The following is a 25,550-nucleotide window of genomic DNA, read 5'->3' on the forward strand; positions in this document are numbered from 1 at the left end:
ATGAAGGTTCCATTATTGTCACTTCAGTTTCCTGAGCACCCATGAGCCCTGTTTATTTGATTCATTGAGCCAAACTCTCCCAGTGTCCTTGGGACACAAATCACTTCTCCCATTCCTCCCCAGGTCCTCCTCACCCCAGGGACTCGATGGAGAACTCCAACCGGGGCTCATCGTTTCATTGACTTTTTTTTTTTTCTGGTTGTGTTTGATTCTACCCTAGGTAGAACCTAGGTCTCTAGACTCTCCAGCCTCCAGTTACTGGTGATCTAGGAAGTGTCAGGCATGCATGGGTTCTCTCTCAGGGCATGGACCTGAAATTAGAGCAGCTGTTGGTTGGCCACACCCACAATGTTCTGCACCACCAGTGTCCAGCACATCTTGAAGGTGAGACAGATTGTAGGTTGAAGGTTTTGTGGCTAGGTTGATGTTCCAGCCTCACCACTGGCTGGCTTGCCTGGTTACAGAAGATAAATGGTTCAGGCTTTGTTTCTTCCATTACTAGGAGTTCTCACTAGGGTTAACCTCACAGGTTCCAGGGAGTTTCTACTGCACTGTGTTTCCCTGTGGCATCCCAAATGCCCTCCAATTCCAGGCTTCTTTCACATAGTTTTTCCCTCCATCTTTCCCCCTCCACCTGATGCCTCCTATTCTCATCCCCACACGCCCCTAGTCCACCCACAATATCTATTCTATTTCCCCTCTCAGGGAGATCCATGTGTCCCTTACCTTGCAGCTCTCCTTGTAACTTAGTCTCTTTGGGCCCATGGATTATAGCAAGATTATTATTTACTTGACAGCTAATATCCACTTATAAGTGAGTACATACTATGATTGTCTTTCTGGGTCTGGGTTATCTCACTCAGAATGAGGTTTTCCAGGTCTATCCATTTGCCTGCAAATTTCATGATGCCATTTTTATTAACTGCTGAATAATACTACATTGTGTAAATATACCACATTTTCTTTATCCATTCTTCAGTTGAGAGATATCCAGATTGTTTCCAGATTCTGGTTATTACAAATAAAGCCACTATGAACATAGTTGAACAAGTTTCCTTGTGGTAGGATGGAATGTCTTTTGGGTATGTGGCCAAGACAAGTATAACTTAAGGTAAATCAATTCTCAATTTTCTGAGGAACCACTATATTGTTTACATATATAAATTAGTGTCTTTTTTGAGTTTACATTTGTCTAAAGAGCTGACAATTTTCTTTCTCAATATATGATGAAGTCATGAGAAGGAACAACTTCATTTTTTTTGTATGCATTTCCAGCACTTTTCGAACAGTATCTAAACTGGTAGAGACTAGCCTTGGTGTTGGCACACATCTGTAATCCCAGTACTGAGAAAGCAGTGACAGAAGGATTGCAGCAAATTCAGGGCTAGCCTGGGTTACATCCTGTGTTCTGAGGTAGCGTAGGCTATAGTGTGAGACCATATTCCCCCAGGAAATTCAAATAAATACATAAATAGTAGGATCTCAAGTCTTCTTTTGATTGTTTTTGGCTTTCATCTCATTTCTACTCTCCACATTAGTGCTTAAGGTTTGTTTGAAGCACTATTTAAGTTCTGCTCAACAATGTAACCATCCATAAGATATTTTCCCTCTATTACTCAGCTTAGAGCAAGGGTTCAAATTTTCTCCTATGTCCTTTATCATAATTAATCCTAATCACTTCTCCAGCTCAGCCCTTTGAGGTCAGGGCAATTAATTTGACTATTTTGCTAGCCTCACTAATTCTTGGCTAAGAGCTTACTCTTCAATAGTTGTTAATGACTTTAATTGCTTTCTTTCCATATTAGAAGAGCCTCTGGCAGATTTCTGGCCACATCGGTATTATCTTTCATAAAATATTCTGTTCCTGAAAAGAAAATTTGGAAATTTAGTAGGATATCTTACTCTATGAAATCTTGAAATTACCAAATTGGGGAAAAAAATCTTTTAAAGTACTTTATTGAAGGAATTATATTATTCTGTATGTCATTGTATAATTACTTGTGATATATTTATTCAAATAATTAAAATATCTGTGAATTCATGTGATATATACACATATATATATATATATTGTATTTTTATAACATTTATCAACTTGAGTTCTGAATACACATGACTGTGTATTCATGCAACTTCAACCATATGACATGGAAAGAAAGCAAATGAACTCTACCCCCCTGTAAGCCGGTATCATCAGAGAAGAAACAAATACAGGGTCCACGACGAATCGAAGGATTCTGCTCAAAACAGATATATAAGCAAACATCTGGGCACAGAAGTCTAAAAATTTATTTGTGGACACTTAAAAACTAAGTGGCCATTGAGCAAGTCATTACTGTCCATTTATATTTCAAATAATTGCAAATAATACTACATAAAATAAGACAGCTCCATAAAGTAGAAATATGCAATTTCTAATCCTTCTTCCCTGTCCCACTGAGTCATTTTACTATGGCTCTTACATACATGTGTTTATAGTTGACTACTCCGCACTGGAAAACATATATGGAGTCTTTACCCTGGAGAAAATCCATTTTTCTGTTCTCATCACACGTTGATTATCTATAGTTCCTCATCTAAGGGTGGGGCCTTATGAAATTTTCTCCATCCACATTCGTATACCATCTGATGGTGTTGCTATGCAGATCATGTTTTACCAACCTATTGCTAAGGTTTTATGACCACAGCTTCCCTCGCATATCTTAAAGGCACTAGCTTGCAACAGCTGTCATGGCCCTGTGGCTTTTATATTATTTGTTGCCCCATGTAAGGTTAAGGGAATATTAGGTTTTGGTTTTTGATACACTGTGTTCTCAAACATATATCTATATCTATATCTATATCATCTATATCTATATCTATCTATATCATATCTATATCTATATCATCTACATCTAGATAGATAGATAGATAGATAGATAGATGCTTGCCTGCACTGATCTGGGTTTGATATTCCAAAATTCAGCAGTAACTGTAATTGTGCCTGAGGATTACCTGTAGCTGCATGTACTAAACCCCATGGATTCAAGTTTCTCCACTACATACCTCTGCCAGGCTTTTGCCTAGAAATGATCAAGCAAATCCATAATGATTCTTTGGTGGCTTGAGGGTCAAATTATTTTTTTAAATGAATTGTTCAGTTTTTCATTAGCTGTAACTTTTTAGACACAGAAACAATTTGTTTAAGAAAATTATGTTGGAATTAATTTATATTTTTCTGTAACAAACTTTTAGAATGCCAACTATCTTTATACTTAATATTTGGGTCATATGGCTTGAATGTTGTTCAGTCACATAGTGCACTCTTTCCCATATGGGCATTGGTAAAGTAGAATTAATTCTCAAAGTACAGTCCCAATTTGTTACCAGCAAAGATGTGATCCTATAAATGCAATTAGGAAATGTTGTTGTTCTGCAAGCATCATGCATCACACTTACACAAACTCATGTGGGATAACCCAGCCCTGCTACCAAAATTCAAGGGTATAATTATCTTTTTTTATTTTTATTTTCTCCTTTAAAAACATCTTAATAGTAATTTAAAAACACTAACACAGAAACACAGACAACAGTCAGATCTTTTCAAGGTCAGGATCAGCAGTATATCCAGCTAGCCCTCTTTCCATGCAAGGTCATTGGGGCTTAAACTTCCCAAAGCTGTCATCTCCTATGATAGCAACATCTTTTCATAGATCCCCCTGAAGGGCCTGCCTGAGGCTATTATATAGTCACCTTAATTATAGAAAAGGACTATGTTCTATAGTACTGATAGAGAGCATTATTTCACACATCTATAAGCCTATCATGGAGCTTTTCATTATCACAATTGTGTGCATGCTACACTTTAATACAAAGCAACAGAATAGCATACATTGCTTTGCTGAAAAGACTTCTTCATCAGATTATCTTATTGTTCCACTAATTCTCAGAAATTTGATATGCTGCCTCTCTTCACAGTTCTTTAACTGGCATCATGTTGACTGGAATTCTGTAAAATTGTAATTACTAGCACTGATTATCAAATTAGGTGTGACGATTTAAAATAAAGAACAAGAATTTTTCTCCTAAAACTGATAACAATCTTGGGAAAGTAAGAAACTAGTGGTGCCTTAGATCATTTACTGTTTTCTTCTGCGTGTTTAAATTGGCCACTAAACAAGCTGGAGATTTGGGTTCTGTGGAGGTTTGTAGCAGATGAACTTCTGTCTTTTGTTTCTATAAACGGACAGCATCATGTGACTCTAAATCTTCCAGGAGAGTCAGTGCAATTTTCAGCCATTTCATTCATTTTTTTTAAAGGTGTTTGAATTTAGTAGATTAATTAAGTCATGAGTTAACGCCTTTCAAATCCTGCTGTTCTGAGAAGGGAATTGATGTGGTGTGTATGCACCTGTACCATAGAGAAGGCTCTCGGTGGTGGTGGTGGTGGTGGTGGTGGTGGTGGTGGTGGTGGTGGTGGTGGTGGTGGTGGAGATTTTCAATGAGTAAGAACGTTATTTTACCAATTTGCTGATGTTTTTCATTTTTAAAGAAGAAATGTCTAAAACCAATCAAATGAGATGTCTTCCATCTGTAGAGAACTCAAATGAGAAATGTGCTTGGTTAATAAATTACAAAATTAGCCTTTGAACACTTTTTATTGTTTATGTTAGAAGAGGCAATTCTTGATATAAAACTTAACACTGAAGGAGATTACACAACCACCCACAGATAGCATTTTAGGCTTTTCAATATAGCTGTTCCTATGGAAGTGTGGGAAGAGTTATAAGCCTACATTGTGGAACTGGACAAATGGGAGGGATTTTTTTTTTTCATACTACTAGCAGAGAACATCATTAAAATAGTGTATCACTAAAGTTCCTATCTTTTTTTAAGATTTATTTATTTATTTATTATGTATACATTGTTCTGTCTATACATATCCCCACAGGCCAGAAGAGGGCACCAGATCTCATTACAGATGGTTATGAGCCACCTTGTGGTTACTGGGAATTGAACTCAGGACCTTTGGAAAAGCAAGCAGTGCTCTTAACCTCTGAGCCTTCTCTCCAGCCCAAGTTCCTATCTTTTAAACTAGTGCACAAACAATATTTTCTACAATTTAATAATTCATCTTAGATTTCTTTGTGAAGACTGCTAACCCCAGAGTTAGTGTGTTACCTGTTATCATGCAATAGAGTAGATATTCAGTACAGAGTTAAAATTATAAATTGCTTTCTTCACAGTGGTAGTGTAAGACGTACCTACCTCAGATTTTGAATCCAGCAAGGCTCATTAATTCTTGGTGCACATTTTGTCCTAATATTTCCAAACCTATTGAGACACATTTTATAACATTACCCAATTATTTAATTTCCAGCAGGCATTTATTCTGTATAATATAGAAAACAGCATGATCTCTTATTTGCTAATATTTTAATTACTGAGATTAGATCACTAGACATTGGTGACCTGGTGTGTGCAGGTTTGTATTTGTATGTACGTATGTGTATAAATGTTTGTGTGTGTATGTGTCTACATGTGTGTATTTGTATGTGTGTGAAAGTACATAAATGTATATTTATGTTTATATGTGTGTCATTGTACATATGTACATATACATTATACATATATACATTGTATGTGTTATTGTTCATACATGTATATGTATATATAATGTGTGTGTTTGTATCTACATGTGTATAAGCGTATCTGTATGTGTCAATGTGCAAGAGATACTCCCAAGAATCTACAAGGATGACCCCAGCTAAGACTTTTAGCAATAGAGGCTATGTAGCCTGAACTGGCCATCTCTTGTGACTAGATAAGACTACCAATAGAGGGATTGGGACACAAACTTAGCCACATAACCTTGGACTTACAGTCTGTCCTGCTTATGGAATGTGCTGGGGTAAGGGTGATGCAGAGATCGAGGGAGTGGACAACCATTGACTGTTCTAGCCTAAGACCCATGCCATGAGAGTGAGCCCACCCCTGACACTGCCTGGAGTGCCAGGAATTCAGCGGTTGGATGGCCCAGAGACCTAGGATAGAACGAAACCCAACTGGAAAAAAATGTGAATGTAATGATGTTCAATGATATTCTGCTGTACCCATAGATTGCTGCATAGCCCAGTTGTTGTCAGAGAGGCTTCATGCAGCAACTGATGGAAAGGGATGCAGAGACTCAGAGTCAAGCATTAGGCCAAGCTCAGAGAATCCTGTTGAAGAGAGGGAGGAAGGATAATAGGAGTCAGAGGGGTCAAGGAAAACACAAGAAAACCCACAGAATCAACTAACCTGGGCACATAGGAGCTCACAGAGACTGAAATGACAACCAGGGAGCCTGCATGGGATTAACCTAGGTCATTTGCATATATGTGACATTTGTGTAGCTTGATCTTCTTGATCCTATCAATGGGAGTAGGGGCTGTCTCCGACTCTTTTCCTGATGTTCGGGACACTACTCCTCATACAGGGTCAAATTGCCCAATCTTAATACATGGGAAGATACTTGGTCTTACTGCAAATTGATATGCAGTGTTTTGTTGATAATCATGGGAGGCCTGCCATTTTATAAATAGAAACAGAAGAGGAATAGAAGCAGGAGAAGGCAGAGGAAGGTAGGAGGAGGGACTGGGAGGATAGGATTGAGGAGATTCTGTGGTCAGGATGTAAAATCAATAAATATTAAAGAAAAATACATAAATGTACATTTGTGTTTGTACATATGTGTCATTGTACATATGTATATATATATATATATACTTTGTATTTGTATATATGTGTCTATATCTACATGTGTTATGTATGTGTGTGAAAGTATACATATGTGCATTTTTGTTTATAATTGTGTGTCATTGTCCATACATACAATGTAATATAGATTGTATATGCATACATGTTTGTGTTTGAAAGCACTTATATGTATATTTATGTTTGTATATGTGTATGTGTCATTAACAGAAACATGGGCACACAGTTGAGCACACACACACTAACATATTCTCATCCCAGTAATTCCACTAAACCCAAGTTCTATATGGAACACTGAAGTCAACTATAATATGTCAATTGCATGTCACTAAGTACTTAGCACTTACTGGCAAAAACACCACTTATTGTAATGATAGAAATTACATTTTAGTCAATATGCTCTTTGCTTTGAATCCATTTGTGACTTCAGAAAAGGCTTTAATAACATGTTAGGGGTAAAAACCATCCATCTGAAGAATAAACCTAAGAGAAAGTGCTGGCTTTGATTCACTCTAATTCACCAGGCACAGAATTGACACAGTTTTTATACTCTGTGGCATCACAACACATATTATGTTGTGATTGGGTTTCTTGGCATTTAAAACTATTTCTGTTTATTTTAAATTGGTACCATACATTTTTACTAACAATCAGAATATATTTCTTTCTTTTGTTGGATTTACTTACTTATCATATGGATGTAAATGTATATATGTGTGTGACCTGTTATACATATGTATGTAAGAAGACAAGTTGCTGGAGTCTGTTCTCATCCCATCACATTGATCCCCAGGGATGAACTGAGATCATCGGCTTTTTGGCAAGTACTTTTACCTACTGTGCCCTCTCATGCAGTCTGCATATTTTCTTATCTTCTGTAAGGATATTGATTTCACTTTTATCTAAAATTAGCCTACATTATTGATTAATGTATTTTACATAATAACCTACTCATTTTTGTGACATAAGTAAACACATTCAATGTCCTTGACAATTTGAGCAAATGTATCCACCCCTGCAAAATACAAACGTGTGTTTAGATCTTGTCAGGATGGACAATTTTCATTCAACAATTGATTGCACTGTTTTGTAAAATTAGAATGGATCATAAGATTTGTCTGATTTTCTTTGTAGACTTCTGTACTGACTTACTATTTAATACTCTAGAGTTAAAATAAGCACAGCTATAAACTGTGAAAATGGGAGTCACTATGTAGTACAATCAGTTTAACATAGTAAAATATCAGCATAACAGGTCCACATAATTAAAGTCTCTTACATCCTGCCCAAATTCTGATCCGTTTATTCTACTTGCAGAAGAGTGCTTCTGTATATTGCTACATAGTTACAAAGCAGATAAATGACAAATGTTGATCTATTATTTTGATTTGCCCTTTCATCCATAATGAATGTTCAATTTTTATTTATTGACTATCCTAATTTAAAATTTTAAAAACGGTTTGTCCTTAGTTAAACTGTGGTAATAAGTGACTTCAGTAATGTACAATACAGAGGTCAGAGAGGAAGAGACTGAGGCATTCTTGCTGTCACAGTGTACTCCTGCCTGCTGGATAGTAATCTCTACCCCGGAGGTGTGATGAACTTGGCATTTGGACTGAATGCCAAAGCAAACATGCAATTTAGTCAAAGTCAAGTCTGGCTGTTTCTTGGCATTTATATTGATTAAAGGAAAAACAAATTCGATTTTGACTTTCTATGCTTTCTTATACTACCTGTTAGCAGTGGTATAGATACTCTAATTTTTCTCCCTACATTTAATTTAGTTTTTTGAGGATTTCAAAATGACTGCTGTATTCACATTATTTTACCTTCCCTTACAACTCTTTTCATTCTCCTTACCAAAGTCACGACTACTTCTTAAATTATATATATATAAATGTATATATACACATATGTATAATATAGATATATAAATACAAGCTGCTGAGTCCATTTAGTGTTGTTTATATGTATATGTGTCTATGTATATGTGGCTGACTACAAGGGTTTGGCTACCCTCTAATGGGGATAGTTATCAATAATTTTATAGTAAAGTTATGATTAAATGATCCTACATTTATGGAGGTGTCATTGTACGTCAGTATATTTTATATTTTAGCTGGTGGGCTAAGAGTGTACTCATAGACCTCGATTCAGACAGAATTTCAAATTTTGTTTACAAATCTCTTTAATCATTGTAATTTTCCCAAATGTAGTCTGATGCTTGGTATATAGCAGCCATTGTACATATGCACAATTATCTTTACTTTTTAGGTAAGAAAGGGTCCAGCAATAGTGATATAATAATTTTCCTTATGGTTATCCAGTTAGAAAATGATAATCTTGAGGTTCAACATGAATTTGCCTGTATCACACTCTATTCCCTGAGTATCTCCTGTAATACTTTATCCTGTGATAACATCCTCCATTTCACACTGCATCTAGATGGAAAAGATCCTCACATGTTCTATAATAATCCCCATGCCTCAGTGGTTTCAAGTTATATGGAGCATCTCCTGAACACCAGGAAAAATTCAAGTTAGCAGAGTGGGTTCTTACCATTTTCTGATCTCTGTTATTGGTTCAGTTAACAGTTACTCCCTGGATCCCTAATGTTTGTCAATATAAGGAAACTGATGAAGAAATTGTGAGTAATATTTCTTTCTCATGATAAGGTTCCTGAAATCACATAAATAAAACATATTTGCTTCAAACTTCATGTAGGCTTGAGGATGGAGGAGGCAGAACAGGTGAGCTAAATGGAATCCTCAGAAACTTTACACGAGAAAGGGAGTGGAGTGGGGAAGAGGAGATGTGGCATGGTGCACAGGGGAGAAAGGAAGTAGGAGTTATGGAAGGTTCTTCTCCTTGGTCACTAACAACTCAAATCATTACCTTTTATCCCTAACTTGTTTACTCCTCATCAAGGGCAAGGATGGGCTTCTAATTGTTGTTTCCTATGGCTCAAAGTCTTTGCCCTGAGAACTCTATATTGTTGACTTGGACCCCTGAGAACCAAGGGAAAAAAAAAAAAACATTCCTTCACAATTTTTATATAGTGATCAAACACCAACAAATAATAGAAAATGAATACTTTCTGGATATTAGATATGTTCAATGATTAAGCATGGTGCTACTCTGCCGGAGGGATTTTTCTATCCCTGGATTTTAATCTACATTTTCTTGTTAAAGCCTTTGCATTAGTCAGGGTTTTTTAGAGTAGTCCAAGCAAAGGGTCATGCAGAGATGTGCCTGCCATTTCTGGGTTGTAGTTCATTCCACATCTAGTCAAGTCGACATCCAAGAGTAGATATCACAGCCTTTGTGAAAATATTGTTATCCTTCTTTCAGTCAGATTTATTTTAATAATATATAGAATGATGAACTTATACATAGCATTGAGCATTTTTTTCTCTCTTTGTTGTGCATTTGTAGGTCAATTTTCTGGTATGAATGTAGTAGTTTTGCTATTGAGTCCTTTAATACTTCCTTATATAGTCCTTCTTTATTTTAAAGCACCTTCCTACAATACACTCAAAGTGTATCTTGCAGAACTCTGTCTGGGTAAGGGAGACTAGTTCTAGGACCTACTTTCTGCTCTAACACCCTTCTTTAAATACAAGACACTCTGAGTCTTTTCCTCAAAAGCTTAACTGTCTCCTTCTCAATTTGGCTCCAACAGACTGTGTCTTACTAGCCTTCGATAGGTAGTTTTTAAGGCATATTTCTTACTTTCTGATGTGTTTCTTTAATTTCCTTTCAGTTTTTATTCTTTATAAATTGACAGGTAGGATTCTAGAGCCTCTCAAATTCAGTAATAGAAACATAGCCTTTGCCTCTTGTTTTCTAGATGAAATGATTAATTGATATACAGTAGCAGACACTGGCTGCCAGGATCTTAGTTGTGATCATTCCTTATGAGTCTGTATTGCTGGGGATTTTGGCTCTCAAGATCATATTGTATTTCACTCTGCACTGCAATCCTCTGAAATCATGGAATGTCTTTTGCTGGGTCAAATGTCTATTTGACTATTGAACAATCTTGAATGGAGGAGTGAGGATTAAGAAATAATAGATATGAAAAACAGAGACACAGATGCAAAAGAAAACAGGCAGAGACACAGAATAGTGTCTGGAGAGTTCTTAGTCAATACCACAGTAGCCCTGAGTTTATTTATCAGGGCCTTTTTATGCCCAAAGCAAAAGGTGCAAAAGACCTCCCAATCGCAATGACATCATGGTTTAAAATACAAACAAGTACTCCTTAATTCTCAAGACATCTGGTAACCAGGCCTTTGGCAAAACATCTTGTTATTCATCCTCGAAGGGCAAAACAAGGTCTGACTCTCTGACCTTGAGTCAAGATGGAATAAGGTCACACTATGGAGTCTCTGTGGGCCCCACAGTCTTTATCCTTTTCAATTAATTATAAACTGGCTAGTCATTTCTTTTTATACAGTGCATTGCTAAATAGAAAAAGAGTCAGAGAATGAAAGTTGAAAGTTCTTTAGGTCTATGGAATGTCTGTCAACTCATCAGAAGCAGTCACACCATGACATGAGACAGGTTACTATACTTCTTGTCGAAGGTCACTTAGGGTAGGTTTCCCTATGATAGGATTTTTCTTTCAGATATCACTCCAAATAGAATGGTTAGGTTAAAAAAAAAAAAACTTTCAAAATTTAGTGATTTAAAAATGAAAGATTGCCAGGGGCTGGAAAGCTGACTCTAGCAGTTAAGAGCATTTTCTGCTTTTGTAGAGGACTAGACTTCAATTCACACCTCACATTCACCTGTACCTCTAGGTCTAGGAGATCTGAGACCTTCTCTGACATTTGAGGGCACCATCCTTCCCATACAGACAATAACAACCAACCACTGTTGCTGGAGGGCTTCTCTCCAGATTCCCCAAGCCCCGCAGTCCCACAATCCATGTATAAAATAATCACTCAGACACTTATATCACTTATAAACTGTATGGCTGTGGCAGGCTTCTTGCTAACTGTTCTTTTATCTTAAATTAACCCATTTTTATAAATCTATACCTTGCCACGTGGCTGGTGGCTTACCAGAGTCTTTACATGCTGCTTGTCCTGGTGGTGACTGCAGTGTCTCCCCCCTTCTTCCTGTTTCCCCAATTCTCCTCTCTCCTTGTCTCGCCTATACTTCCTGTCTGGTCACTGGCCATCAGTGTTTTATTTATATAGAGTAATATCCACAGCACTTCCCCTTTTCTTCTTTTTTTAAAAAGGAAGGTTTTAACTTTAACATAGTAAAATTACATATAACAAAACAATTATCAAGCAAGAATTACAGTTACAATATTAAAGAAGATGTCCTATCTATCTTATATTTGTGAGTTTAAAGTTTTATATCTAACTTATCTTTTATCATAACTAAGGAAATTACAACTATCTAGTCTTTAACTACAACAAAGACCTGAGAAGGAACATAATGGTACCTGAGAAATGGTAGATGGATGCAAGCAACTTTTAGGAATCTTGCAAGAGTAGACCAAGACAGCTGGCAGCCTGACAGTCACCTAATGTTTCTCAGCATTGTTGGTGCATTCAAATTGGCTACAGGCCTAGAGTATCTGACAGACCATTTTCGGAAGCAGGATTTCTGAAAGACCATCTTACCCTGTCTTGGCAGAGTACAGTGGTCGCTTTCCTTGTGTCCCGCTTGTCCAGAAAGGACAGCATTGCATTTGTACTGTCAGCCATCAAGGCAAGGGCAGTTCTTTGTCCAGTAGGCCATTTTGTGCCAAGAAGACAAACTTCCAAATGGAAATGTCTTAGAACCCAACATTCTCTCGGGATCAATTGGTGCAGCCAGGAACAATTGTGTCTCACATCAACAGAATTTTAAGTTATTTAAATGCCATATTCTCTAGGTCTATGAAGTGTTTGAAGATTACCTATCTATCTGAAATATATCTATGTATACCTAGAAGACTTAGCTAACATGGCTACAAATATGATTATCATAGATGACTAATTATTAATCTATTTTTAATTATCCATTACAATTTTAAATGAGTTATATAAACATAATACCTCAAAACAAGAATAGAAATATATATATATATATATATATATATATATATATATAATATACAGTATAACAAAATTAACTTCAAGTTTGTATCAATAAACTAAAATTATACCAATGTAAAACATTTTAAACATAAACTAAAATCTATACCAATGTAAAACATTTTAAACAAGTTGTTCCTTAAAAGTAGGTTCATTAATCTACCCTTTTATCTTATCATCTCCATATCCTCCTATAAAACTATATCATATCCCCTTTCTTTTTTAGAAAGAGATCATATTTATAATCAACCTGTTTTAAATAAAAATATTGTTTTTTTTTTGTCCCACATCAGAGGGCTCTTTTGATTTGGGACACAAGAATCTCTTAACCATTTTTTTTTTAAAGCAATATGTCTGGGTTTAGAGGGGGAGTGAGCCAATTCCACCTCTAAAGCCAGCTTGGTATATTTGGGAATTTGGGCGTAGCATCTCTTACTACTTCCTGCTGGAGGGGGGCGCTGTATCTTATGGGGATGCAAAGAAAATTTTAGGCCTATGAGGTAGTCCATGAGGCTGTATTGTGTGAACCAGTTGCCTTGAAACCGCTCTAGATGTTGGATCATCTGGGCCATGGTGTCATCGGAGACCTTTCAGGGGGTCTTGGCTGGTGAAACCTGATGTATCTTAATCTGGAACAAATCCACAGCCTCTGACTTTCTGTGGAAACAAAAGCAGAACCTCTTTTCCAAAGCAACATATCCTTAAATCCAAATTTTGAAGTCAAGGTACCTTTAAAATATACATTTTGGCATAACTCAACAGCTTTTGTAATCAAATGTTTTTCTTTAGTTATGAATATCAAAGACAACATAATCCAGATTCTCTGTGTGGTAGCCATCTTTACCTGACTTATGTTTTATATTACTTTGAGCCTATTGATTTAAACTGCACCATTCTAAGACTGAAACGGCGGTGTGGCTGCTGGCTCCGCCCACTTTAGCTTTCCAACATGGCAGTGGGACGTTTTCCGCCAGCTCCGGGAGTCATCAAGTCTCAGAAAAAGTGGGTCTAAACTTTTATCAAAGCAGCGTGTAGCCCAGAAACCTCTTTTTTTTTTTTTTTTTTTTTTAAATACTAGTAAAGACTAAATCTACCACACAGCTTAATGTGCCGCTGGCAGACGCCTCATTTCTGCCATACTGGCGGTCAAACGCACACGCCAGGAACCCGCCAGTGTTCAAATCCATGTTTTGTGGCGTCTAGCTGCCCATATGAGACAAGAAGCAGGAACCTGTTTTTGGCTCTGTTTAGAATTGGTTATTAAATATTTTCAGGTTTAAGGTGCAAACTCGAGCCGTTGGGCGCCATTTGTTGCTGGAGGGCTTCTCTCCAGATTCCCCAAGCCCCGCAGTCCCACAATCCACGTATAAAATAATCACTCAGACACTTATATCACTTATAAACTGTATGGCCGTGGCAGGCTTCTTGCTAACTGTTCTTTTATCTTAAATTAACCCATTTTTATAAATCTATACTTTGCCACGTGGCTGGTGGCTTACCAGAGTCTTTACATGCTGCTTGTCCTGGTGGTGACTGCAGTGTCTCCCCCCTTCTTCCTGTTTCCCCAATTCTCCTCTCTCCTTGTCTCGCCTATACTTCCTGTCTGGTCACTGGCCATCAGTGTTTTATTTATATAGAGTAATATCCACAGCAAACCACAACAACAATACACCAACACACATACACATACACACACACATACGCAACACACACACACACACACACACACACACACACACACACTACACACACAAAAGAAGACGTGAATTAAATCTAAAAAATTAAAAGATGATGTTTGAAACAATGTCCTTCATCTTCAGTTGCTGACATCTCTCCATGGGGAGCAAACATTGACTACACAGTTCTACCATGGTAATAGCTGCTGTTAAAGCAGCAATATTTCTCTCCAGAAACAGGGGGAAAGAAAGGCAAAACGTGTTGGGCAAACCATTCTCATTAGACATTTGCATGCATCTATGGGAAAATACTACTCTACCTCTAGTTGAAGAGTATAAAATATACTCTCGAAGGATATAGAATGTGGGGAGTGGAGGCAGTGAAGGAGAAAGAGGAAGAACAGAAGGAAGCTAGGTAAAAAGATAGTTATTCATGATTCATCACTAAAAAACAATAATGATGTATGAATCACGAATAACTATCTTTTTACCTAGCTTGCAAAAATAGTTGTGAAGTGTCTAATAACTAAGAATATTAAGACATTTTAAATTGATTGTGCTCAATGAGATTTTGAGCCCCTTTTCTTTAGAACAAATGATGAATTCTATCCTATTGAATAGAGTATCTCCAGAGTGTTTGAAATGAGGGAGGAAAGGGAAAGGTGAAAGATGTAATTATATTATAATCTCAAAAGATAAACAACTTTAAAAATCAAGTTCTGGAATTTAAAAATCAGTAACACACTAACTCCTGGTGCCCTCAAAACAGACTCAAATTGGTAAGGATATAGATCACATTCATTTTTCTTTGCTGCTATAAAATTTCATAAGTTTAATGGGAAGACTAGTCTTGTACTAGAGTATATTTTACATATGACAGAACTCTTACTGATTGAAGAATCAGGAAGTCTGCATTTGTTTTTAGGAGCTCTGAGAGTCCATGCCACTATAACTGTTTTCCTCAGAAATCCTTGAGGGTTTGTAAAATTCAGTTCCTTGCAGTGTGAAACTGAGATCAGTTTTTGTTTTTTGTTTTGTTTTGTTTGCAATATTTGTCAGATACGGAACATTCCACCTTCATCCCTGTAACCTTTGTCCATGTCATCACAGCTGGTAAAAAAGGTCTACTCTCCCATGCTTCAATTCATAGATTCTTCTATTTCCAATCTTTTCTCTTCCATTGTTGATTGAATTGACAAAATTTGGACCTTTAGGATAGACCAGCATTATCTGTCCATCCTAAGATCCTCAGTTATAATCATATCTTAGGAGTGTCTAAGGGTGCTTAGACACTTACTCTTAAGTATTCACACATTCTGGGAATTGATGTGTACATCTTGAATTGGGGAGCACATTATTCTGCCAAGCAGGAAGAGCCATGAGAACTAACAATGTACAGGCTTCTCTGGGTCAATATAAATTAACAAATGGAATAAATATAGTTGCCTGCTTGAAGTAAAGATGACAACAGCCATTCATGGATTTAGATATGTCTAAATGAGGTTCATATTATTAGTATGGAGGGAAAACTTGCATGTTCTCCTAGTTATAAAAGTACAGGAAATACATCATACTAACCGACAACTATGTCTCTGGAAACCTCTAAGCCAGTATGTGAGACAACATGCCAACAAGGTACTATCCCATTATTATAGGACTATGAAAGCACATGTGGCATCATAAATAGTTATAACAATAGAAATATTCCTATTTAATGCCTCCATTGCCTTGTAATTCTAAATATCTGGCTATTTCTGATGAACACATCCTGTAAATATGAATGCAAATATAGTTAGTGTGACTAGAACTGACTAAAGTGGAGTTAATTAACTGGAGAATGGAGAATCATGGAGTGTTTCAAAGGTGTCTTTACTTTGATAAGGGACTAATGGATGAATGGCAATTAGAAATGTTCTGTGCTTCTTGTGGTTGATGTGATTTCTATAAACGTTTGCTTCTTTGATACTTGTTTCTGTCATAAATAATGATCCCCCCCTAATATTCCAGGAAGTCTAAAAATGACTGAGACTGTATTATGAAATCACAAGTATCTTGTTATTAGTGAGCATCAATTAATAACATATGGGTCCTTGCTTGGGATATGAGATTTTACAGTATTATGTCTAAGTACATTATATTAGTGGTATGGTCTTCTTTTTAAGAAAAAATAAAATTTTGTCAAATTATTTATCTAACATTATTGTCTGTTTTTTTTCCTTCAGTATTTTATTTATTTGTGACAGGGTCTCATGTAGCATGGGCTGGCCTTGAAATTGCTGTACAGCTCTGGTTAGATTTGAAAACCTGGTCCTTCTCTCTTTAGCATTATGTGTTTTGCAAAGAGACTTAAAAATCAAATTCCAAGTTGTTTGAATCAAACAAATGATTATTTAAAAGTATGTCATTTACATTAAATATGCCTATTCCTATCTATTGTCATTATTATTGCTTATGTTTGTCCACTGATTAGTACAAACTATCAATTTGTTAGCATTCTTTAATTTAAAACATTTTCAAAATAGTCTGTTTGATTTGAAAAATACAGCATCAGTGGAGGAAATATTTGGGGCAAGAGAAATCCCATCTTATGGACTAACAAATTAATAGCTAGCTTCAAGATTTCTAAGTATAAAGGGAGGTATTAAATACTGTGAATCAGAAACGAGTAGATGAAGCTAATTACTATTTTCACATATACATGGTTTCAAGTGGTGAAGGAAAATAATTTCTCTACCTCAGTAATGCAAATGTTTAGTTTGGAATAGTCAACCCTACTTTAATACCGAGGGAAAACTGATTTTCATAGGGAAGTAGTTTCTTCTCTTGCACTTAGCTTGTCAGTGAAACTGGAGTGATTGGCAGAGGAAATTCTGGATAAAAAGGGGAAGTGTGCAGTAGTCACAGCTAGCTCCAATGCTGACTGACAATTGAGGAAGCTACTTTCTTTCTGTGAAACTCAGGTTCATAAGCATACTCAAAGACGTTCTGAGTTGAACATTTGTTAAATTGGAGCACAAATTCCAATTTACAAATTTACTGAAAGAACAAATGTGTATGTGAGTGAAAATGCATGCAGAAATAGATCCTGAAGAATAGATGTCAATCAGAGAGGTCTGTATTGTATGTGTTGTTGTGTCTGTGCATGTGTGCCTATGCGTGCACATGTATGTGATAATTGTGATGCATTATACTCTTTTTCAGTGCAAATTGAATACTACATATATCAACATTAAAGTTTGTAGTGTGTGTGTGTGTGTGTGTGTGTGTGTGTGTGTGTGTGTATTCACTCATAATGAAATTCTCTAATAGATTGTTTTGCCTTAGGTATATAAAATGATGTGTTCTATATAGCATTATTTATACATAAGCTCACAGAAAATTCTTAGTAAAGAATAAAATTTTTAAATAAGCTGCTAATAATTGTAAAGATTAATGTGGTCTTTATATATTCAGCACATTGATACTGAGTTCTTTCTGTGAACACATCTTTGTTGAAAGCACATAATTTCAAAACAGGCATGAGAGCTCATTGCTCAGCTAAATAAACAGAAATCCAATGTCAAAATAATGTCAATCCCACACTGTTTTCATTTTTGCAATGGTTTTGAATAATGCAAAGGAATAATGCAAAGATTGAGCATCTGTGTGGGGTATATAGTATAAAGTCATAAAGACTTTGCTCATGTTATTAAAACCTAGTGTATTTCACAATTCTGAAGTGTGGAACACTGTGGTTCTCCTTTACCTTGCTAATTGACCCTAGACACTGAAGAAAGGTAAAATGTTTTTTAAATACCTTTCTCTAGGATGGGAAAAATTAGCCCCAACAACACTAAATTCCTTTAGCTTTGAAACAGAAGGTCAGGGTTTGACATAAGATCTGAGAAATGAGAAGCCAGAATCATTCTGTTATTCCTTGAAACCTACCAGAATTATTAAAAGATAGAATTCATCATTAATGGTCCAAAGTTCTTTAACAACTAGAGTTCATGTACCACAGGCCACTGACATGATGTTACTTGAAAGAAAAACCATGTTTGTAATTGGTTTTGGCTTCAGATATTTGTGACAAACTGGATATCCATTGGTTGGTTAAAAGTCTATGTTCACTAATAAGCAGTCTGGAAGATTTTTCTTTTAATTTTCTCTTTAGAAAGAAGTACCTCAGAAGCCACTCAGGAATATCCTATCTCAGTTAAAATTTAAATTTAAACTTTTATTCAATTTCTAGTTGCATTATGGAGACAAAGATGACTGGATCAGAGGTGTCACTCCAAAATTTTTTGATATGCAAGTGAAAATTAATCTCCTATTTAACTGAAGACACCCATATATTAATGGTAATATATAAAATGCAAATATGAATAAATGAATCAATAAAATATCTACCACTATATTCATCAACTCTCAGTACACACTATTTTTCTACTCCTCTCCCCTTCATACAGATGTGGAATGTTTTGGATGTGGCCATAGTTAGATTTCATATTTCATACAGCAAGCATCAACAGAGTGGAGAAATAGAGGTCAAAAGTAGATAAGACACATGGAAAAATCTAAATAAATGTATTAGGTGTCACGAGTCATACTTAGTGTATTCTAGAATTGGAGTTAGAATTTTAAGTATAAATTTTGCTAAGCTCTTTAGATTTGCTCACCCACACAACTGACACCTTTTAAAATACTAAAGTTTATTACTTTTAATTCATATTCATTTTTAATATTGGACAGAAGCTGTGATGTGTCCAAAAATACAGAAAAAACTCAAAACATAAAACATGTGGATGAAGGTACTGTAAGAAAAATTAAAAAGATCTTTTACATTTAAATATGTACAGTAGAAAATATGTGCTACTAGGATGTCAATGGAGTCCTTTACTGCAGACTAGAACACTAGTTCTCCATCCAAATGCACAGGCCCTTTGTGACCTGACTCCATTACTGTGTTTGGCAAAGTTACTTTAGTCTGCCTTCTGCCCCTTTGCCTACATTCATTCCTTAACCTAGATCCTTGCAAATACTCTGCTTTGTGCAAATGGCTTGGCAAAGTTCATTATCACTTCTGGAAAAGAACTCAAAGCTTGTGTCATGCTGAGTTAGTGGCTTTGTCATTAAATGTGTGTACATTTTTATTTTTCCTAAGTCTATGCTTGTGCTATGTGGTGTCTTTTGGAAAATATGATGCTCTATTTGTTTTCTTTATATAAAAATAGCACAACTGCATCTTGACTAATGAAGTTTTATAAAGTTGCTTAACAGATATTATATATATATAACACAAAAATATATATATATATATACATTATATATATATATATATATCATGCCCCTTATTCAAATAGCACAAATACAATTCCCCATATAAAGTTCTCAGCCAATTTATCCACAGTAAGACTAATTAGAAGACTCAAAGTTATGTTTATATATAATAATATTATATAATATATTATATTATTTTTGATTGACATAGTGATGTTTGTTTTGTTAGATTACACAACCAAATACCACCAAAGCTATATTTTACTGCATTCTATGTTACAATAATAAGATTACAATTTGGGGTAAAAAACTTGCTTATTTGTCCTTACTATCTCTTTGCTCTGCTGGCTTTTTCATAGTTAATTTTATCAGGTGTCTTGGGTAATACATTAAATAAAATAGATTTTTAATATTCATTTGCTAGATGAAATCATATATCTTCTCTCTCCTATAATACCTAAGGCAATGTAGATTTTATGCAATGAACATAAGAAACCCCTACCAGTAAATGATAGATATGTACTAAACATTTGTATAATAATCTTTTCCTAAGTAGAATTGCTGTAGAACTTTGTGCACCAACATGTACCTTAAACTGAGTCTGCACTACAGTCCTCACTAAACCAATCAAAAAAGCCAAATTGAAAGTGGTAAACAGAAAAGGGAAATTTATTCAATGTGACCACATTAGAAAGAAGGACAGAGAGATCCTTGAGTCTGTCTTCAGGTCCTGAAGTGGACTCAGAGTTTAAATAGAGGGCCAAGGATATGCACATGTGAGGAGTCCTAGTCCAGTTCTGACCCTATTAGCTCTGTTTTTCTCTCATCCAGTAAGGTGATCTGACATGCTAGAATTGCTTGCAGTTTCTTTCTTAGAGACAAGTTCTTCCCTCTGGTTGTACCTTTTCTTTCTCCCAGCACGAGATTCCATTTCTTTGGGTCCAATGTTTCAATAGTCTGATAGTCAGATTAAGAGACCCAAGAATATCTTTAGAAAATCTTTCTGTCACATACATTATTTAATTGAAAGGATAATCCAACAGGATTTCATAGGACAGTTTCAAATAAAATGGGAACGACGTTTTGGTTTTTTTCTTTTCTGTTTGTTTGTTTGAGACAGGGTTTCTCTGTGTAACTGTCCAGGTTGTCCTTTGTATACCAGTAGATCAAGGTGGACTTGAACTCACAGAGATCTACCTAATTTTGCCTTCTGAGTGATAGGATTAAATGCATGTGCCACCACATCCAGCTATGTTCTTTAATTTTAATATTTTATGACTCAAAAGAAGTCTGAAGCCTTGTGAAATGGCTCTGTGGTTTTGGGTCCTTTCCATAGAGCTTGATGACATGAGTGAGATGCCCGGATCCCAGGTGGAGGAAGAAGGGAGCCTATTCTCCCTAGATGTCCTTTGAATTCCACACGTGCACCATGCTGTATGGCTAGACTTCTCCCAACCCCATACACAAATATTTAATGTAAAATAACACATAAGTTTATTTTGTTTTCAATTGTATAGAATTTAAAGAAGAAAATAAAATGTAAAAGCTCCTATGGTAAAATGAGAGTTGCTCACTTGTCTGTCTTCCTGTCTTAAGCAAGCCAGGTGGGAACAGCTTGAGGAGGCTGTTTGTAAATCTAAAGACAAATGCGGTTATGTAAATACTCATCTTTAGCACCTTCATGACTCCTCAAAGCCTTGACTTTCCTAGGTGTTAGTTTACCCCATTGAAAAATAGCATAATTATATATCTCCTGAGACCCTTTGTCTCCTAATGGTTTGTTTGTCATGCCTTAATGTTTCTGTATTCCCACTAGCTAAATATTTTATCACATGGGGTTAAACCCCGCTTAAGGTCTTGAACATTCTCAACTAATAAGTTTTGTTAGAGTGGCACCACAAAAAATGATTAAGTGTGTTGCTAAGTACATTGGGTATAACTGCAAGTCTGACTCATATAAGTAAATACTCCTACCTGACATACCCAGTGGTTGTCCTTCCAAAAGGTCTCTGAAGTCATTTGTATGGAAATCTTTCTAATAAATGCTTTGAATCAATTACCCTGCCTGCCAACAATCCATTTCTTAGAACCCTAGCTGGGCCTATCTAGGAACAGGCTGTAACAGTCTCTACGGAAAAGTATTCTGCCACAGTTTCTGAGACAATTCCAGATTTATGTTCAGACAGACAGAATAACTTGTTACATGGAATGGTTCTAAGAATTGAGTAGACTACCCTATGTAAAGGGACTGCAAGGAATGACCGCCAGAATCAGGTCAGAAGATTTGAAGCTTACCTATCTTCTTCCTCTGCCACCATTGCTAGTAGAAGTAACATATGAAAGAATAACTCATATAAAAAGGATTCACAGGGATGTACACATTAACTTAAAAGTTCTGCACTTTAGTTATGATTTCATTGGTACACCTCCATATGCATGAATTACAGTGCTAGAAAACGTTCATTGTGTTACTGATTGGCTGCTAGTGTTGTTTCTATTTGTTTGTTTTGCTTTGCTTTTAAATAACCCGCTTTTCAATATTTCTGTGATGACTAGTTTTTTATTATTTTATAATTTAATTTAATTTTACATATCAGCCACGGATTCCCTTGTTCTCCCCCCCCCCCGCCTGCCTTCCCCCCTGCCCACCCCCCATTCCCACCTCCTCCAGGGCAAAGCCTCCCCTGAGGACTGGGATCAACCTGGTAGACTCAGTCCAGGCAGGTCCACTTCCCTTCTCTCAGGCTGAGACAAGCGACCCTGTATAAGCCCCAGGTTTCAAACAGCCAACTCATGCAATGAGCACAGGACCCAGTCCCACTGCCGAGATGCCTCCCAAACAGATCAAGCTAATCACTGTCTCACCTATTCAGAGGGCCTGCTCCACGAACTGACCTACTCTGGTGATAGGATGGCCAGACACCCTAATTGTCGTGCTAGAAACCCCATCCAATGACTGAGGGAACTGGATGCAGAGATCTAAGGCCAGGTCCCAGGTGGAGTTCCAGGAGTCCAATTGGTTAGAAAGAGGAGGGATTGTATGAACAAGAATTGTTGAGACCAAGGTTGGATAAAGCACAGGGACAAATGGCCAAATGAATGGAAACAATTGATGGCTAGTTTTATATCAATTTGTCACATGCTAGAGTTATCAGAGAGGAGAGAACCAAAATTGAGAAAATGTCTTTATGAGACTGGGCTGTAAACCCAACTGTAGGACATTTCTTAATTAGTGATTGATGTGAGAGAGTGCAGCCCATTTTGGGTGGTAATATCCATAGGGTGGTAGTCCTGGGTTCCATAACAATGTAGTCTGAGCAAGCCATGAAGAACAAGCCAGCAAGCACATGTCTCTTTGACTTTTGCATCAGCTCCACTTTCCAGGCTCATAACCTGTTTGAGTCTTGACTTCCTTTGATGATGAACAGTGAAATGGAGATATGGAGTATAAGCCAAATAAATTCTTACCTCCCCAACTTACTTTTGGTCACTGTGTTTCATCATAGCAATAATAATCCTAACAAACATTGATTCCAAACCCTTCCATGTACTGTGTGGTCTTTCTCTGGAGGGATGGCTTCATATGTTAGCTTCAAATATTTTCTGCTAAAGAGTGTTAAGTTAAAGTTAGTAGAATAAAGCTAGAGTTTACCAACTTGATAATTAAAGCCACATCCCAAAACATGAAATAAATTTAATATTATATAAAAGATTGATTTTAAAGTCTATCCAGAATCCAGATAAAATAAAATGTACTAATTTATCAGTTCAGATAGCAAGATGTTGATTTCTAACTCTTACCCCTAGAACTTTAGGAATATTTTAGATGCTATAGGAATGCTATGCTAAACGTATATTCTATAAAAAGAAAAGACACCTATGAAGTCTTTATTGCCCCATATGCTATCTCACTGTACATAAACTGTTAAGATGACTATACTATCAGGGGCAAAAGTGTTTTTTATTCTGCTTATCTCACCTTCTAGTTGCCTGTTCCCTAAATGGCATGGATAATGCTTCCAAAATACTCAGCAGAGTGTTTTGCTAGAAGTTCAGTAAATGTTTGCTGAATTGAATTGCCACATTAACATGTAAATTGTCAGATTGCAGAGTTTACAGCTTGTAAATCTTATTTTAAAATTCTAGGTTTACACAAATTTGCATATTATTTAGAAAATGAATAAATTAAGTCCAAATCAGGGTCTCATTTATATGCACTTCCACAAACTCATTTGAAAGGTTTAAAGTGCTACTAGTGTCCAGCAAGTTTGATAGCCATCCCCCAAGCAATGCACATATGGGAATTAATTGTTTCCTTTCAAAAAGTGCCAAACAAACTTATTACTTACTACTTTTTTTTCCAAATGAAAATTCTTCAGAGAATATGGCTACTACTAACTCACAATCTTTCAACTTAGTGTTTGAAAAAATAAAAATAGTTGACTTTTAAAAACATCTTGATGCTTCTCCATCAAATATAGTTATCAGGTCTTGTGAGTAATGGCAAGCTACCAAAAAAGTTCCATGCTCTTCTCCTTTGCAAAGCTGTTGACCTACTGAATGGTTGTTTTTGGTCAAGTATGTTTTGGCTCATGGCACTGCACCTCTGAGGAGCTTTTTCTTTTAAAAGCTTATGAACATTTGTGTCAAGAATTCCCTGATTTATTGTACTGTAAAGTTTATAAAATTGGCGCAAAACATTGTAATAATGTTACAGTACCAGTTTTAAGAGTTCAGTGACTAATGGGGAGCCGATGGGATACATGCAGAACTGTGAAAGCGATCTCACTTAGCCAGCTGTACACGTAGACTGTAAATCTACATTCAGATCATTTCTGAACTAAGACTATCATCTCAGTTTATCTGTTGAGGTCAACCAGGAAACCCTAGAATATACCTTGATTTTTGCAAAAAAACAAAATAGGGGGAGGGGCTTCTTCAGCATTTCAGTCCACGAATAAGAGTATCCTAACAGGCAAAGTGTTCTCTCACTGTCAACATAGAATGAACTGCTGCTGGAGGTCAACTTGGGCTTTAATTTGCATTAGCACTTACATGCATAGTAGTCCAAGTTGTTGACCTCATGACTTTAAAAAGTAACTCTAAAAAAGTAAAATGGCCCTTCTTGGAAGACTAAAGAAAGACATCCAGCCACAGTTGTAAAAAGTCTCATCAAAACAATATACCCTTTTATGAATTACGCCTCAATTAAAAAAAAAAAAAAAGTAGCCCCAAATAAGAAGCAGCTCTGAAAAAGAAAATATAACTTAAGATATTTGAAAAAAACAAAGTGAATACAGGTTCAAAAGTAATTAAGATATATTTTCTTAAGGCTATCTAGAATTAGGCTTTAAAGAATTCTACCATTTCAAGTTTACCACTAGTTACTAGATACCTATTTACAAACAAGATGTTCACCTTTTTTGTTCCTTTATCAAGAGAAAAATCTACCTTCAGACTATGAGGGTGGTGATGGGGAGGTACTAGAAAACAAGATTCAAACAATCCCATGCAAATATCACATTTTTCAAATGGAAGAACTCCAAACTGCACTAGAAGTTCCAATCACTAAGACACTTTCCATTGAAATGATTTAAGTACAACTACATGGCACCAAGGTTTAGGCCTAATATAGGCTTGACAACCAAGTCCTTGTTTTCTGGAAGAAAGGCCTCAAAAGTCCCACTCAATTCCATATAACAATACTTCAAAGATCAATTAGGTTTTCCTTTCCTTAATATTTTTGTTTTTGACTTCTAATCCTAAAGACTAGATTAAAACT

At 36.1% G+C, this 25,550-nt stretch overlaps 1 protein-coding gene across 11 annotated transcripts in view; it reads left to right on the forward strand.

Moving 5' to 3' along the window:
• Lrrc4c (leucine rich repeat containing 4C) overlaps positions 1-25,550 on the forward strand; it is a 1,322,183-nt gene that overhangs the window by 531,254 nt on the left and 765,379 nt on the right. The gene's annotated exons all lie outside the window — the stretch shown is intronic.

This window comes from Peromyscus leucopus, chromosome 4 (assembly GCF_004664715.2).
Source record: "Peromyscus leucopus breed LL Stock chromosome 4, UCI_PerLeu_2.1, whole genome shotgun sequence".
NCBI lineage: Eukaryota > Metazoa > Chordata > Mammalia > Rodentia > Cricetidae > Peromyscus > Peromyscus leucopus.